Source organism: Pinus tabuliformis, chromosome 3_2 (genome assembly GCF_031772625.1).
Source record: "Pinus tabuliformis cultivar Carrire ecotype Pingquan chromosome 3_2, CPIR1, whole genome shotgun sequence".
Lineage (NCBI taxonomy): Eukaryota > Viridiplantae > Streptophyta > Pinopsida > Pinales > Pinaceae > Pinus > Pinus tabuliformis.
In genome coordinates, this window is record NC_142302.1 from 273,447,342 (window position 1) to 273,466,437 (window position 19,096).

Here is a 19,096-nt window from a genome sequence, read left to right on the forward strand (position 1 = left end):
GTATACTTCTTTGGAGGAGCAAGTGTTCTTGACTTTAATGTTCCACTATTGGGGTTAGTGGTATGCCATTGGTGTATCTATGAATTGAAATTTCACTTGTAATAATAAAATCAGAGCCAACACGCTTTCATGCATATGTTTTGAATATAGTAGGACTACCCTTGATGTATTTGCAATGTATGTTATTTAACTTACACTTATTATTATGAAATATTTCGTTTGCATTTGTATGAATCTTGTTGAATGCGTGTTTTTGTATTAATTCATCACTTTAGCTTGTGCACTATTATGCATCTTAGCTTGTGATGTCATTATGCTCGTGTGTTCCTTTCAAGATGTGTACTATTACAAGCTTCCAAGGGGTGCACTTCATTTCCCCTTCGTGTTTTGGAACCTTCATGCATCACACTTGACTCTCCGTAGGGTGACACACTTTCTCTCACATAGAGTTATCATACTTCACTCTCCGTGTTTTCGCGGTAAAGGCATAACATTACCACCCACTACTGGGACTCCTACTCCAAATGGTGTGAGGTCTAGTTGGGACTTCATATATGGGAAATCCCCTGAATGTTGGCGTCTCCAACACCATCAACATTTTTTGTGCTAGAAGGATGGCCAGATGACAAGCTGAGCCCTTGAAGTCTATTTTGAATTTTTGCACTCATTTAATGACTTCTTCCACAATCATAACCCCAACATGTTTTTCCAAAAACAAATGACTACAAGTGCTGATGAGTATCATAGATGACTTTTCAACTCTTAAACTTGATGGCGAGGGTGACACAACCTTATTTGAGCATAGCGCTCATTTTCTTGATTTCTAAATAGAACACAACATCCACTGTGAGGATGTTGGTTGTAGGTTATTCATTTTCATGTTTGAAATGTGCATAAGGGAATGTTGTCACACATTTCTTGATGCTCCATACACACTTTCGAACATCTTGTCATAGATTTGTTTCACGCTTTTGATATGTATGATCGTAAACGTTTGTGCAATAAAATTTTGGAATTGCGAAAATCACCTAAAGAATCATTACGTCATTTTCACAATTGTTTCATGCATTTGTGTTTTGAATTTATGAAAGATGATGTTGATTGGAAATTATTGACAAAAAGATTTCAATATTTTGTTCACATCTCATAAAATCCACACAAGTTAGAATCTTTTGAACCTCTCCCAACATACCTCAGTGTTAGATCTTCTAAATCTATGATGGACAAGGTTACTATTTCAAGTGACCCTTTGTCCCCTACTCATCAAACAACTCTAGTTTCATAGGTTGAGGTGGGATAAGGTTAGAATTCATCCGTTGATCTACCACCATCTTCTCCCACCCCACTTACTCAGAATTTCAATGCAGGTTTGGACTGTCAATCCGATGGTTGTGATGAAGTGTTATCTCCTTGTCCTCCATCCTTTGGTTCGTTTGATCCCCTAGATTATGATATGTTGTGCTCATCTCTTTCGAACCTCCCTTTTGATGTTGATAGGCATCAAGTTATGGATGGAGTTGGTGTTGAACAACTAGTTTGCGGTATCATTGTTTATGAGTATGTGTGGTATTCTGAACAAGAATTTGTGGTGGAGGATGACCTCCTTCTATCCCACCTCTTCCACATTATCCTGACATTTTACATGATCCTGTCATTCCCATTGAATCTTGTGAAAATTTGGTTTTCGTTGATGTTACCACTTTCAATCATTCTCAAGATACGTGGAATGCCAATTTTTCATCTGAATGTGCAGAGGACAAATATTTTTTGCCTAATCCTCCCAATCTCTCATCTTATCTTTCTGGAAATATAAGGGGTGCAATTTCACGGTTTTCATCATGCTCTCTTTACGATTCATCATATCATGAGAATTCCTCTATTTGTAATCTTAAACTTTTTGATCATGGTTGTCGTAATATTTTCATTGATTCATTCGATCATGATTATGATTTTTCCACTATTGATCTTTCTAAGCCACCGATATTTGACGATCCATCTTCTGGTGAATTGGAACTCCCAAGTTGTCGAGGAACTTCAACCTAAGCTAATGGTTATGTCAAGTTCTCGTAGTCTTTAGGTTAGTTCCACTTCCGTTCAGAAATGTGTTGAATCTTTCTGGGCTCCTCATCATTCTATCGTACACATTGAAAACTAATCTATTTTACAATTTCCACATCCTCCATCTGTATCATATGATCCTATCACTCATTGATTGGAGGCGTCATACATGGCAAGCATGGTTGTAAAGAGAAAATTTTCTTCTTTCTTCATGTTCGTTCATATTACAAGTTCAAAAATTTGTGCCTGCGTGTCTTTGACTCACATTGTGTTTAAACACCATGGTACATCCGTAGAGTGTCTTTCATGCGCTTTTCATTTTTAATTTTCTGTGTGTTCATTCAAACTTCGAACATTTTAGTTTGTATTGTCTTATCTTTCTCATTTGCAGCCATGATTTTATATCTTTCTTGACATGCATTCCCTCACCTACATAGCCCAACCAATGAGTTGGTGGCTACATTGGAAGTATCACTTTACATATGTTTGGCCTATGCTCTGTTTAGGTTAGGAGTAGGAGTATTTTTTCTTTCCTTTTTTGTTTCCTTTGATTTTTTTTACTTTTTTTTGCTTTTACTCTGCTTCTTTCTGTTCTTTTTTCTTTTATTTTCAATTATAGGTTAACTTCTACATGAGATCATGTTTGGCTACTTAGACAAGCTTGGTTAAATCAAAGAGGAAGTTGTACTACTATCAATGCTTGGACATCTGTCTCTTCCCACTCTTTATGTGAATCTTGCATTTCTTTTAGTCGATGATACTTTGATAAAAAATGCGTTCCTTTCAGAGAGAGTCATAGTGAAATCACGATGCTTTCACATTTAAATAGTACTACCTACTCTAATCAGTCTTCTATTTTCTTTTAACCCTTGTCAACTTAGTCAAGTAGAGTAAGGATGGGAGGAAAACCTTAACATGTATCTCATAGGTATATATAAAAATCCTTCTCTGAAGGGACAACCTCTTCTACTCTCAATAAGTTGAGATCCCTCTTCTACCCCATGAAATAAATAAGTTCCTATGCATGGTTCTTTGAAAAAATAAAAATAAAAAAATGAAAATGAAAAATTAAATAAAGGGAAAAAGAAGTGAAAGGCTTCCTGTATAGAGAGGTGAAGCAATAAATTCCGCCAGGGTGTTGTCCAGGCTCATTGGCAACAGAGAAATGCTTGTGTTCTAGAAGTGACTCTGTTGGGGTACTGTCTAGGCCTGCTGGTAATGAAGAAACACCAGAGATTAAAACTAAGACTCTGAAAATATATTTTACTTGTGCATTTATATAATCCTCATCCTCAATCAAAACAACTCAGTCTAACTTGGTTTGGTATGTGTGTTTTCAATGAAGATAATGGTAGGGACTATATCTTTAATTCAAGCTAGGTGAAGAAGCTGTGATAATCAATGAACTAAGAAATACCTCCAGAAGAGATATACTTGTTTTAAATGAGACAAGATCCATATAGAGAGATGGAGTTCTACTAATGTGCCACCAGTATTGTAGCAACTACAACAACCCTCCAAAATTTTGCCTATGCTTCGATTTTGGAGCCTCCCTTCTTATCCACAAGAGCTCATCTTAAACTGATCTAGTTCTTTATGCTTTGATTGAGACTTATCTTTTCATTCGTTCTTGTGCTTGCTTGATTTCACACTTAGTTGACCCTTCTAACTCACATGTTGATCTCTCAATTTGGTTTCACATCAGTTTTTGACTTGCCTCTAGAAACTACACAATCCTTGAGGGCAACCAACCTTGATGATGGGAATTGGACAATTCTGAATGGAAGTCATCCTTGAGCTCAGAAAATGTGAAGTCCTGGAAGGCAACCTAGCACTAAGCCCAAAAACCGCGCAATCCCTCACTAAGCTCAAGAACTACGTTGTGCACTGAGCCGGAAAGTTTTCCAAATCCCCATAACTGCGCAGTCTCTCCTGACAATGTGCATGGCAAGTTTCCCAAAAAGAAACAAAAAAACAAAAAGAAAAGAAAAGAAAAAAGCATCCCTAAAAAATAGGGATCTATTTTTAGTATCCCAAAGGAGGCATTTTGGCTATTTTTAGAAACTTTCACCAAGTGTCGCTTTTTCCTTGATTTTAGGCATGCACGTCATAAACCATAATATACTCATATATATTTAATCAACACTTCTAGAACTCATTTTCATATTCGATCTTGGAGCTCTAGTATTCCAGAGGAGATCAAGGAACTTTAGGTGCGATCGTTGTCACTTTTCCGGGTGAGTTTCACTTTTTTCGGCTTTTGCAACTTTCTATGTCGCTTTTTGTCATTTCACTTGTGTGAGTGTTATTTTTCTTATTTATCTTTATGTTTGATGGCGTTTCAACTTGTCTTAACTTGTAGAACTATTTTTTTAAGTTTTAGTTTTCCTTTCACACGTGTCGCATTGGTTTTTCTGCTTTTGCACCAATGGTCGCCATTGCGGAAACTCTCCTCACATACTTGATTTTCCTTCTATTAACTAATTGATGCACTTGATATACATGTATTTACTCATACTTAGTCAGATATACACTCAAGCTCAAACTATCTCTTAGATATGCTCATTTTCCATACTTCCCTTGGGCATTTCTACACTTTACTTAGTCAAGTTTCACTTTTCCCAGCTGGGCATTCCACAATCCTAAGGCTCAAGCCACAATATTGGCCTCTCGAATTGCGTAGTGCCTAGTACAAGTTGGCTCCAAATATGCACTACGCAGTTCGAGGAGATAGCCTATCATCTTGGCCATTGGGACTGTGCAACACGCAGTCATTCTTAGACCACTACCTAGGATGAACTACACATTACATAGTTTCAAGCCACAAGCTTCAACTTTGGCTATTGGGACTATGTAGTGTGCAATTACCATAGGCAGAAAGTCCCTCTTTCCAATGAAAATTGCACAATCCTCCCCATCAGATGCCTAGTTTTTTTCTTGAGAATGCCTTGAAAGTAGATTTATTAAAGACTAATGTTTGCTCTCTGTGAGTGTATTTTTTGTACCACGGGTAGAACAGTTCTTGAACACCTCTCCAACAGTCATTGTTATCATCACACCTAAGAGAGCTACTTCAAATTAAACCAATGAAAGAAGTACTAGGGAAGCAGTTGAGAAAGTGCTAGTACACTTTCCAGTGTATATTGACACTCATTTGTTTATAGAAAAGGGATCATCACTGACATGGAAAAAAGTTAAATATGTTTTTGGAAAGGACTCTGAGTCAGACTTACAGGACCGATAGGTGTATTGTAGCATCCGACAGTCTGGACTATGCATGCAAATATCCAACCTTCCCGTGTGAAAATTCCATCAGTTGGATTGTATCACACATTGATGAGAAGACCATGACATTGAGCAGTGCCAACAAGTAGAAGCTTGCTTCCTTTTAGGAAAAATATTATCAACACATGTATTAATTTCCCGAGCTAGTGAAGCTCATGGATAACATTTTTATGCCACCCATATCTAAGTGAATCCATGAGACATTTTCAAACATTGGGTGAAAGAGCCATCGAAGTTTTGACAGACACCCACCCATGTATATAAGACAAAGTCCCTCAAGAAGACCTACCAACTCTTGGTTATCTTAGCTTGCAGGATCCATGGTCAGCAAAGCACGAAAACCTTTTCTGAAGGGTGGGGAGTCTATTGGACCAAGTTGTGAATGAGTGGAAGTCATTCAATTGGTAAGATTTGTTGGCTCGATAGTTGAGGGCCCATGTAGCATAGGATCAGAGCCCTCCCGATGGTGAGCGAACAAGGTTTTATATGTATACATATTTACTTGATGCAATATGTGAACAACAACAGTTCCCTAACATGAACTAGACATGGAAACCATGAGAACCTATAGTACAAATCTATTGCAAGTTTCTTTTAGATTACAGCCATCGAGAAGTAATGGCATAACTAACTGACCACTTCGTCATCCCACTTTACAAGCTTATCTTTGAAGAAGATCCACCTTGCATGTCACAAGAAGAAATGGAGGTGATAGCAGACATTGTAGATTGTTATGCCTCACCAAGTTGCACCTTCCTTAGAGTGCTTGGAGGAGAGAAGCCTCCACATGTTTTACCAAGATATGTCGCCGACAAGCTTGTCATACAAGAAGTGTCGTATCATCTTACCACATGGTTTTTAGCAACATTGCATAGGAAGAAGAAAGCACCATGGCCCACTCTTCCTTTGCAAATTTTATTATATGAGATAAAGAACTTGAAAGTCGTGGATGCCGAGGGAAACGAAATAGTCAATTTTGAATTCGATACTCAGGAATTTATTCCGTATGATCCCTGTGGTATTTGTAAAGACCATTTTGCGAGATTTTACTTCCTATGGATCGACGAGGCATTAAATTGTATAGAGGAGGATCCATGGAGGTATTTCTACAATGCCTCTAGAATCTGTGAATGGGGCAGTTTAGTAGGGACTTCACAGGGTACTCAACAAATGGCAGAAATTCCGAAAGAAACATCAACAGAGGGCAACAATCCCATGCAGGACAAGGGAAGCCAAAGATTGTTGACAATCCAGAGGGAGAACAAAGATGCAAGATGAAAGTAGATCTTATTATCATGAAAGCAACTTTGGTAGTAGAAGTAAAGACGAAGCAGAGGATACAAAGAGAAAATCAAAGGAAGAGAGAAAAGTAGAGGTTGCAGGAAGAAAAACTGAAGTTACAGGAAACAGAGTAGAAACTGAAGGAAGAACAGGAGTTTATGAGGACAGAATAAGAAGAGAATCTGAAGTAAGAAGAAGAACAAATGCAAGGCACAATTACAAAGGAAACAACATTGATACATGTTGAATAGCAGGAACAGAACCAACCGAAAACTGAGGAGGAAGGTGAACAGATGTAGGATCGGGAGCTTGATCAACAGATTGAGCACTTGATTGAAGTGACATACATGGAGATGGAACAAGATCCGCAGAATGAATATGTTTATTTGATTCCAAGCCATGAGGGCTTCACTGGGGAGAATTACCATACTACGTTGGTTCATATTGGGGGATATATATTGAGGAAAATTGACATAATATATTGGGGGATACATAAGGGGTAAAGGGTTTTGATATTGGTTGGTATAAAAAATGGATGTCAAAGCTAATGAAAAAACATAAAGGGGTATAAAAAATGTTAATGAAAAAATGGATACCTACAATATCTAGTGAAAGTAGGGGTTTTTTAAATTGGGAAGGTGTATTGGGTTCATATGGGTAGGAGGTTAAATGATGTGATTTTTAAGGGTATTTTCCAATATGTAGTCAAATTAAGGGTATTGTTTAGTATGAAATGAATGCACATGATATGTTAGAGGTTAATTGAGTGAAGCCCTCATGTGCCAAGTGCACCATAGGTCATCCCTCAACCTCCACCACCTCCAGTAGTAGAGCCAGCCCTCAGCAAGGAAGGGGGCATTGTCCCCCTTGATGATGATCTAGTAATGGATGTGTACAATTTATCATTAGATGAGTCCCAAAAGAGGATTGTACAAGCACGGAAAAGGAATTTTCTGGATGATCATGAATCACCTGCATTCGTTAGAGAAAGGGTGACAGTGTTGGACACTAGGAAGCATCCGAATGCCATTGTCGAAGCAAACTTGGCCTATGTAGGAGAAATAAGATCAAACATTCAGTATTTGACGGTTGAGAATGAAAAATTAGAACAAAACTTGTAGGATGCTAGTTAAGAGGAAGAAAAGCTTCGCACAATAGCACAAAATGCAGTTTCTACAGAGGTTTACTTAGAAGAGATGAGAGCAGTGACACTTGCTGAAGTATCAACACTCGAAGAAACCATACAAAATATCTATGAGGGGTTTGTGACTGTACATAAAGCAATTGTCTGTTTGCATGGATTACAATAGCAGAGCAAAGAGTTTTTCAAAATTCTCAAGAACATACAAGTGTTAGGTCAATTTACTAATTAAACTAATGCAGGTGTTTTACCTGTTAATCTGGGTTTGTAGAATTGGAAGAACATCTAAATTATATGGCTTTCAAGTAAAGTCAATTTGAAGGGCAAGGCTCAAAGGTTAAGGGAAATTCATACTACAAATAATTTCTAAGTTTAAAGAAACTAAAAAAAATCTCTGATTCAAGATGTAGTAAGTGAAGGAAGAGGCTCCTAACTTGGGAGGTCTTGGTTGTCCTTCACCATAGTATTGTCCTCATGAAGAGAAACTAAAGAGCAACAGTTTGTGATGTGTAGAAAATAATAGAAGAGGATCCTAACTTAGGAGGCCCTGGTTTTCCTTCCTCATAGTTATACTCCAATAACATTACCATTGCATCAAATCATAAACTGGAATTCAAGAAATGCAAAAGGATGGTTTTTAGTTGTGATTCATCATTTGATAGAAAGATAATTTAACTTAAATCCTTGGTTTTCCTTTCGTATACAAATTATATTTTAAACCAAAATCATCCAAAAATCATACATAAATCATAGCACATCTAAGCAACTGAAACAAGAAATACTAGATCAAAACTATGTTAATTTATAAAAAAAATTAACCAAAGTGTACTTAGCTTGGTGTGGGGGCCCTCCAACCTTGACTTGTACACTTGAAGAACTCTTCAACTACAACTAACTTAATAAAGCACCCATAACATGAATAACAAATATAACAGTAGAAATGATTCTTCAAATTATCTCAAAAGTCTCTGATAATCTTAATACAAAATTACACTCTCCTTTTGAATGGTCCATAAACTTTGTTTAAATAAGAAAATCATAAACAAACTTTACTATAATGGCTCTAACAATCCTAATCCATCAATACAAGTCGAACTCATAAAGTATGGTTCACAAAATCAAGAAAAATCCCACAAAATAATAAATCTGCTCCCTTTTAAGAGGAATTCCTGAATGACAGGTCAAGTTTGACCAGCGTTGACCAGGTCTGTTTTTGCTCAGTTTGACTGAACCAATAGGTGTTTCTTCATCCATGGTTCTCAAGCTTTCCAAATATGCACTCATATCTTGCGCAGGTGTCCTGCACATATGACTTCCATGAAGCTATTACGAGAATTTTTAATGCAGTCCAAATCTACTATTAAAACCCAATTTTTACAAAAATTTCCAAAAATTGAAAAACTTAAGTTAGTTACCTGAATATACAAAATGGGACTAATACCCTCATGTTTCTCTTCTTTGTAGATGGCAGTCTTCACTTTTTGTTTCTCATTTGTGTATTGCCATAACATTTTCTCCTTTAGCCATATGTAGGCTTGTTTGGAGATGAGGATATTCTGAATCTCAAGCTTTTTAATCTGCTTGCTCAATTTCTTGCTCTCCTTGATTATTTTGTTGTTATTTTATTTATACATTTTGTTCTCCTTTTTCAAATGTCTCTCCATGATCTTGTTGTCTTCCAGCTCACTTTTCAGCTCTGTTATTTTCTTAAGATATACTTCACTATGCATTTCTTTAGATTCTTCCCTGGTCTCTTTGGCATATAAGTGAGATGAGGTGGCTCCTACCCAGGAATCCTGAAAATAGGAGTCTTTCTCTATGAGCTCTTCTTGGACTTCCTCCTCCAATCTCTATATAATCTCATTAATCTTTGTTGATGTTTGTGGAGGCTCAGTTCCAATAATTTCAATTTCTGGATCTTTTCCTTTGTTGCTTGGTTCCTCTTGTGATTTTATTCTAGGCCTCCTAGGAATGGACAGAAAGGATCTCTCGTTTTCAATCATAATATCTTCTTGCTTCTTCTTCAATCTTTTCTTAGGATACAAAGGAGAATGCATGATACTTCTTGTTACATGTAACTTCTCAAACTTCTCTTCATTCCCTATTGTTTTTTCTTCAAAATGACGTTTAGCCAAAAACTCCTTCCAAAGAAACCCCCTATTCCTTACCTGATACTCAACAAGTATCTTGATTAGCCCATGATGATAGATATTGGCTTCCTTGGATTTTGTTTTGTTCTTAACATTCTCTATCATTTTGGTTAGGCTTTTTGAAAAGAAGTAGGGTAAGTTGATTTTACAATCTCCCTTCATATGTTGAAGCAATTTAATATGATAGAGGTATACCACACTGTACCGAATATCACAAGTGAAGTACTTCTGGAGAATCAAAACCAACTCTAACCATGATTCTCTGAGCCAATCTCTTGGAATCCCTCTTGTACTGTCAAAGGACCCCTTCCTTTGTTTCTCCAAGAAAAAGGTCCATCCCTTCTCCTTAAAATGTAGACCCTTGTGATACTCTTCTCCTATCAAAGGAAGGTCCAATGCTTGAGAAATAAAGGTTGGGTTCAATGGTATAGAAAGTTCACCAACTCTAGTTTTTCCATGTTCAAAATGCTCTATGAAATCCTGTGTGATTTTATCATTGTGACCATTGAACTTTTTAAGAAACTCCAGTAGCCCTGCTTGGTATAGTTTCTCTATTGTATCCTTACTCCAGTTTTTTTTATCTTGAAGTCCTTAGGTTTAGTTTTGGTTTCCATTTTCATCTAATATATGTACCAATTAATATGGCATCATCTAGTAAATAACCTCATCATGAATATAACAAGCAAAATATATATATATATATATATATATATATATATATATATATATATATATATATATATATGTATATATATATATATATATATATATATATATATATATATATATATATCTAGATATATATATATATATATATATATATATATATATATATATATATCTAGATATATATATATATAGCTCGACCATAGGGAGAGGACCCTTTAGGGTGCGTTAGCACACTCGACTAATAAGGATGCGTAAGCAGGCTCGACCATAAGGGAGAGGACCCTTTAGGGGGCTCGACTGATAAGGACCTTTAGGTACTCGACCCCAAGGGAGAGGAGAGGAGAGGGGGCTCGACCATTAGGGAGAGGAGAGGACCTTTAGGTACTCGACTGTTAAGGATGCGTAAGCAGGCTCGACTGTTAAGGACCGGAGTTTATATATATATATATATATATATATATATATATATATATATATATATATATATATATATATATATATATATATATATATATATATATTTGACCTTCTCGTTCATGCAATCTTTGGATAAAAACATGGTGAATTTACTTACCAGACCTCTGTAGTTTTGAAAAAAAAGAATGATATTACTTCTTCTTCCTTTAGGTCTTCAATTTCTCTATCTCCTACTACAAATGGTATTCAAAAACAAAATCCTTTATTTGTAAAACTGGGTAAAAAAAACTCTCATTGTGTGCAAAACCATGTAAAAACATTTCCACTGCAAAAATCTCTCACTGTTTGCAAAATTGTGTTTAAAAACCCTCTTTGTTTGCAAAATTGCCCATAAAAATCGATGAAAATCCTTCTTGGTTTTTAAAATTTCATACAAAATCGCTCATTGTGTATACAAAAGGATGCTCACTGTCTTTAAAAATGTATAAGGAAATCATTTTTGGAACGATACCTGAGCTGCAAATGATTGTCGAAACTTTGTAGAGATTATCTTGTTAAGGTTTGTTTGCTCCTATGTAACATACAGTCCTAGTTAAACTCTCTATCTCTAGCAATTCAAAAAATCGTTGGTCTACATGTGGCAGAGCCTTTTTAGGGTGACACAGCATTGCTAATCTAGGACTGAAGTCGTGTTTCTCTCATAGTATGACACATCTAAACAACAACTTAAGTTGAACCCTTTTCGAGAGAATAACACAATCTTAGAAATCTTTTATCTGTTGAGAAGACCATAAGATCTACTCTTACCTTATCACTGTGCAATTTATGGGATTTGATGGAGAATATGTCTGCTCAGCATAGAGGAAATCTCGGTTTTACTTCTCCTATCTCTCCTCCTTTTAAACACAATGCTCCTCCTTATTTCTCCATGCAATTCCTCATGATATATCTACTGCACAGGGTTCTCATCTTTGCATGCAGTTCTCTTTCAATCTCTATGTATTTCTCAGTCAAACATGGTTTCTCCTATCGTGTTTTCTTTAGGCTGTGGATAAACAATGAATACACAATGTCCTTTGACCCTGAGCTGGGTTATGATGAAACTTAGCTGTGATGATCAAGAAAAATGTGCAAACAATGTTCAACTATGCGTGCAACCCTTTGAAACATATTTTGACTGTTTTCTGCTGCGTTTTTTTTATTTGACTAGATGGCTATTCATCCTGTCACTTGTACCTTTGGCTGCCACTTGTTTCACTTTATGCATCGTGGTTTTATACTCTTATCATCTCTTTGTAACACAAGTGTTTTCCATTTTACATGTCTCGACACTTGTTTTGTTTCTTGTTAATGCTGCATCATAGCTCATAACTTCTTGTAGTTTATAGCTTTCAATACTCATTACTATTAGGACTAGTCTATGAATTTTGCATTGCATGCTTTCTTGATTATGAATTATGCTTATTCATTGTTCATTTATAGTTCCATTATACTTGCATTTCATGTTTCATATCCATTATTATGCCTTTATCATTGCATACTTTCCTCTCTCTTTTTGTCATCATTTACATATACTTATGTATTGATTTGTTTTGAAATGACCATAATCTTGGGTCATTTCAAATCAAATTCTTTTTTAAATAAGATGTTAAGTATATTTGTAATGATACTAACTCTCTTTGTTCTTGTTTTGTAGGCATATGAGACTAATCCTTCTTGTTTTGTAGGCAATTTTCCATGAGGCAATTTTTTTTTTGGCCCAAAAAGGAGATGTGGCCAAAAAGTTTGGTCAAAAATGCAAATGAATGTGGTTGAGTGAATGATGAATTGATGAATGTAAGGTTATAATAAGGTTAATGAATGTAATAAGGTGAATGAATAATGTAAGAGGTAAATGTATATAATGTAGGGTGATGTAGGATATAGGATAATGTAGGATGATATATACATGGATAGGGGTACTGCATATTCAAGTTTAAACTAGTTTATCAATCTTAGAAAATATTTCAAAATCAAAGGCATTAAGAATACTTTAAACTTACAGTACTTTCCTTTTGCTTGATAGCTCATTGTCAATGATTTTCTTCTATTGATGATGACCATAGATCTTTTGTCAACACTTTACCTTTTTCTAATGATGATGATACTTTGACCTCAAGATGAATTATGCTGAATGATTTTGTTGGATTATAGATGCATGTAACTGCTTCTTAGATCCCTTTGATGTTTATTTTAAGATGAATAATCAGGTCCCTTCTGCAATAACATGTGACATTGATCTTGTTCAGGTCCCTTACTGATAAATATTGATTATGATGTCTCAGGTCCCTTCTGCAATACAGCTGCTTGATATTAAAACCAGTTCCATAGTTTGTTGGTTTATTATGAATCTTCCCCATTGACGATATTGAGACTTGTCCCAAAGTCTTTGAATTTTGGAGGATGATTCTGCAAAATGAAATTGAAAAACATAAAACAGAATTCATATTTTCCAAACAAGTTGGTTTTCCGATATGAATTCGAGTTTTTATTGTGCCAGTGTCCTGGATTTTCACAACCAAACTCCTTTATTGTTTTTTAACTTTTTTTATTTTTATTTTTTATTCTGGAAGTAGGGAAGGCACATCACTATGTTGTTCCAGTACTTCCATATTGTTTTCTGCTGAGACTCTCCTTAGAAATTCTTCTTTATTGATAGGCTTATATAAACTTTCAGTCCATGACCATTAACTAGAAATGAAATGGCTGCTTCATCAATTGTCTTGATCTTGACCGCTCCATTGTCAAAGATTTCTTCTATCTCATATGGCCCAAGCCAATGAATAGTAAGCTTAGCTTTGAAATATTTGTACTTGGAGTCGAAAAGAAGTGCCCAGTCTCCCTTATGAAAATTTTTGTTTTTGATAAATTTGTCATGCCATTTGATTCTTTGTTGTTGTACTAGTGATGTATGGTCAAATGCTTGTTGTCTGATTTCGTCTAGTTCATTTAGCTACATAATTCTCTTTTTTTGGGCTTCTGACAGGTCCAATCCCAATTTTGTTGCAAGTTTAAATGTATGAATTTGAAATTCGATTGGTAACAAAACTTCTTTACCATATACCAATTGATATGGGCTGAATCGAGTAGTATTTCTCCATTTAATTATGTATGCCCATAATGCATATTTTAATTTGTCTGACCAATCTTTTATGTTCATTTGCACTGTCTTTCTCATGATGTTTTCCAAAACCTTATTAGTAGATTTCCTTTTTCCATTTGCTTGAGGATGATACGGAGTAGACTTTTTGTGCTTTATTTTTTATTCTTCCGTAAGATCTCGAACAAGTTTAGAAGTGAATTGTGATCCCTGATCTATAACAATCTATCTTGGAACTCCAAATTTTACAAAGATTTCTACAAAGAGGAATGAAACCATTGTTTCTTCTGTTGCTTGTGGCACTTCTTTTGCTTCTACCCATTTTGTAACATAGTCTGTAAACACTATGATGTACTTCTTTCCATTTGAAGGTGGGTTAATAGGTCCCACAAAGTCAAGATCCCATTTTTCAAATGGTTCTATAAGTACTTTTGGTTTCAATGGAATCTCATATGATACTACAGGTCTTCCAGTTCTTTGACAGATATCACATCTTTTGACATAGGCCTTTGAGTCCTTGAAAATTGTTGGCAAGTAGTAGCCAAGCTTGAGCACCTTGTATGATGTTCGTTTATCTACAAAATGGCCACCACATGGTTCATCATGACATGATTTTAGAATATCAAGAATTTCATCTTCTCTTACACATTTTCTTATGAAAATATCAAGACCAGTATAGAAGAGGTCACCATTGACCCAACTATATCTAGCACTCTCTCTAATTATTTTTCTTTTCTGCTTGCTAGTGAAATGAGATGGTAATATTCCAGATGATAAATAATTAGCTACATCTACAAACCATGGGGTTTTAGCTGTTATAGAAAATAGATGTTCATCAGGAAAGTTATCTGAAATAAGGATAACATCACCAGGAGAATGAAGTCTTGATAGGAAATCTTCCACTTGATTATCTTTTCCTGCTCGATCTAGAATAGTGAGTTTGAATTCTTGCATTAGTAACAACCATCTAGTAATTCTACCATTGGTAATTTTTATTTTTCATTTAATATTTAATGGCTGAATGATCTGTATGAATAAACACTTGATAGCATGTCATATAATGCCTAAATTTATTGACTGCATGCACAACATCTAGCATTTATTTTTCAGTTACTGTATAGTTTAATTATGTCGGAGTTAGATTTTTGCTAATGAAATAAATGGCATAGTTAAACTAATTTTATTTTTGTCCTAGAGATGCTCCTATAGCTATGTCTGAGGCATTAGTAGATATGTGCAATGGAAATGACCAATTTGGTCCTCTGAGAATGGGTGCTATAGATAATTTTTCTTTCAGTTTTTCAAATGCATTTTGATAATCTGTAGTCCAATCGAAACTTAATGTCTTTTGCAAGTAATTGGAACAAGGGTAAAGCTATTATGCTGAAGTTTTCAATGAATCTTCTATAATAGTCTGCATATCCCAAGAAACTTATTACTTCTTTCTATGTTTTTGGTGGCATTAAGTTTACAATGACTTCTATCTTTGTTGGATCCACTTTTATTCCAGATGATGAAATATGGTGTCCCAACACTATCCCTTCAGTTAGCATCATAAAACACTTTTCATTGCTAAGAGATAGATTTGTGTCAATGCATCTTTGTAAAACCTTTTCCAAATTGTTTAAACAATCATCAAATGTGTTCCCATAAACAGTAAAATCATCCATGTATACTTCTACACATTCATGTATAAGATCAGAAAAAATGGCTAGGACTGCTCTTTGGAAAGTAGCAGGTGCATTACATAATCCAAAAGGTAACACATTGTAAGCATATGTACCCCATGGACAAGTAAATGTAGTTTTATCCTGATCCTCTAATGCTATCTTGATTTGATTATAACCACTAAATCCATCAAGAAAGGAAAATAACTTTTTCCCTGCCAATGAGTCTAGTACTTGATCAATGAATGGTAGTGGGAAATGATCCTTAAGTGTTGCCTTATTCAGTTCCCTATAGTCTACACAAATTCTCCATTTTCCATTTTTCTTAGGAACCAAAACTAAGGGAGAAACCCATTGACTATCAGAGATGGGGTAGATAAATCCTACCTGTAATAGTTTTTGCAATTCCTCTTTCACTATCTCCTTCATCATTGGATTCATTCTTCTTTGTGGTTGTCTTACTAGTTTGATAGTTTCATTTGTGTAAATGTGATGGATACATGTTTTTGGATGGATTCCCTGCATATTTGTATAATCCCAAGCAAAATATTTTGAATATTTCTTTAATAGTACAATTACTTGTTCTTCCTGTGATGATTGTAGATTGATACCAATGTTAAGATTTCTTTTGGGGCTGATTTGAATCAGTTTACTTTGAGAATTTGTTATTGTGTTAACAGGAAAAATTGCTTCAAATAATGTTTGTAGTGAATTAATAGTGCAAGTTTCCTGAAAACATTGATTTAGCAATTGATCTGCAACTTCATATTGATTTGTTCTTAGCTGCTCTGAAATGTCAGGTTCTGAAATGAAAAGATCCATTAAGTCATGATTATCCTCTTCTCTAAGATTGAAAGCTTTATTAATACTTAGAATTGGTTGAATTTCTTCTTTTTGTTCATCAGGCCAAGATAATAGAGAAGGAGATTGGGTAGGAGAATAGAGTGTTATGTGCTTCCTTTCATTTCCATGTGATATGATCATACTTCCTGATCTACATCCAATAAAGGCATCGTATGTGACTAACCATCATCTACCGAGAATTAAAGGATGGCCTCCTAAATTTCATTTTGGTTGTAGGACTAGGAAGTCTATAGGATATTCCCAAAAATCCAAAGAAACAATGATGTCTTCGAGTACTCCTTCTGGCACTACTTTGGATCTGTCAGCTAGTTCCAGAATTGTAGTGGTTGGTCGGATATTTGGCAAGTTCAAATGTTTCATGGTTTCTGTTGTCATAACATTGATAGCAACTCCTAAGTCAATTAGAGTTTTAGAAACTGAAAAATTATTGATTGAAATGGTTACCATAGGTATTCTGGGATCAACATATTTTTCAATTGTGGTTTTTGTTGACATAAGACTAGCCAATTTCCCAATGACATGAATTGTAGGTGGATCCTGTTTTATTTTTGCAGTTTTCTTTGTGCACAATTCCTTAATTGCCTTTGTATAATTATGAATATATTTGATAGCTTACAGCAAAGGAATTTTGACATGAGAATTCTTTAATTCATGTAAGATATCAAATTCAGGAAGAGAAATTGAATTTTTCTACTCTTCTAACCTTTCTGGGAAATGTGGTGTTTGAGACATAATAGTTTTACTTTTCTAAATTTAATTCCTTGGATTAAATTTTTCATATTGTTCTCCTTATTCAATTTGTTCTTCTATAATCGTATGAGAGTCTTTTTGTAAGATTTTTCCAAACCTCAAGTGGATGTTTTGAATAGGAATAATTGAATATGATGTTCCTTCCTCAATATTGTAGATTGGCCTCTCCACTTTGTTGCTTGGATTTGCTACCAATTGGGCTAGTAGTTGAGTTGGTATGGGTGGTGTTTGGTTAGAAGGCAGTTGAAGCTGCTGAGGTTGAGTTAGTGCAGGCATTGATTATTGTTTGAATGGATTTTATTGAGGTGATTGTTGGAATTGTTGATATGGAAATGGTTGTTAAGGATATGGCCATTGATATGAATGTTGAGGATAAGATTGATATTGTTTTTGATATGGTTGTTGAGGATAAAATTGTTGGGGAGGTTGGGCTCCATAAGCATATCCTCGCCAACTTTGTGAAAGTTGGTTTTGGTTTTGCTGAGGAGGCCAAGCCTACCATGGCATAGGAGCATTCCATGAAGTTTTGGCAGGATATAGAGTAAATTGTTGAGGAATTTGTTGAGTAAATTGTTGAGGTAAATTTTGAGGCATACTTGTAAACTATGGTTTCCAAGGTCTTCTTGGTGCCAAATAATAGAGAGAGTCAATTCCTTGACTTTCATCTATTGGATTTTCTTGTAATTCCTTTAGCTTTGGAAAATTATCAGTTAGATGATTTTTAGTACAAAGTCCACAAATTTGAATACCATCTAAAGGACATTCCCTTAGTGGATGTTTCTTCCTACATTTAGGACAAAAAATTGATAGTGCTAGATCTTGTTCATCCTGTTTCTTCTTAGCCTTAAGTACATCAACTTGTGTTCCCAATGTGCTCAAAATATCAATTTTAAAATTCTCAAACAAATTCCCTAATTCAGCTCTTGTTATGCTTCTTGTTGCTGATTTAGTAACTTTTGAATTTACATCTCTTTTTCCACTTTTTTCTCTACCTCTAGAATACTTTTGACACAATTCTGCAATTTCATCAAATGGAAAATATGAGATGTCTCCTTTTCCCATCACATTAAGAATATCAAGATACTCATCTCGTATTCCTTTGAGAAAAATTGTTCTAATGGTATCAGGATTTAGAGAATGTTGTTTGGATTTTTGTAAGTTGTAAAGAAATCATTCTAAATATTCTTCCAAACTCTCATCTTCTTGTTGAGACATCCTAAAAATATCTTCTTTTGAATCTCTAGGCCTACAATAGGCTTGATACTTCTTAAGAAAAAATTTCCTCATGTCTTCCCAAGAAGTTATAGTGTGTTCTCCTAATCCCATAAACCATTTTAATGCAGCTTCTTTAAGAGTAGCAGGAAAAAGACGAAGCTTATGTGTATCATCAGTATAACCATAAGTATGACATAAGATATCAAATTCAAACATGAATGAATCAGGATCTTCAAAAGAAATTCCATAGAAATTTGGTAAAACCGAAGGTGGAATATTCTTTATTTTTACCTCCTCTCCAAGAATTTCTCTAGTATCTAAAATTGGGAATCCAAAAGTAGCTTCTTCATCATTTTCTATTTCTGCATCTTGTCTTCTCTTATGATCATATTCTCTTTTGGAATCTTCCTCTCTTTTCCTTTCTACTTCTCTTCTTGTCTCTTCCTCCCCTTTTTTTTTG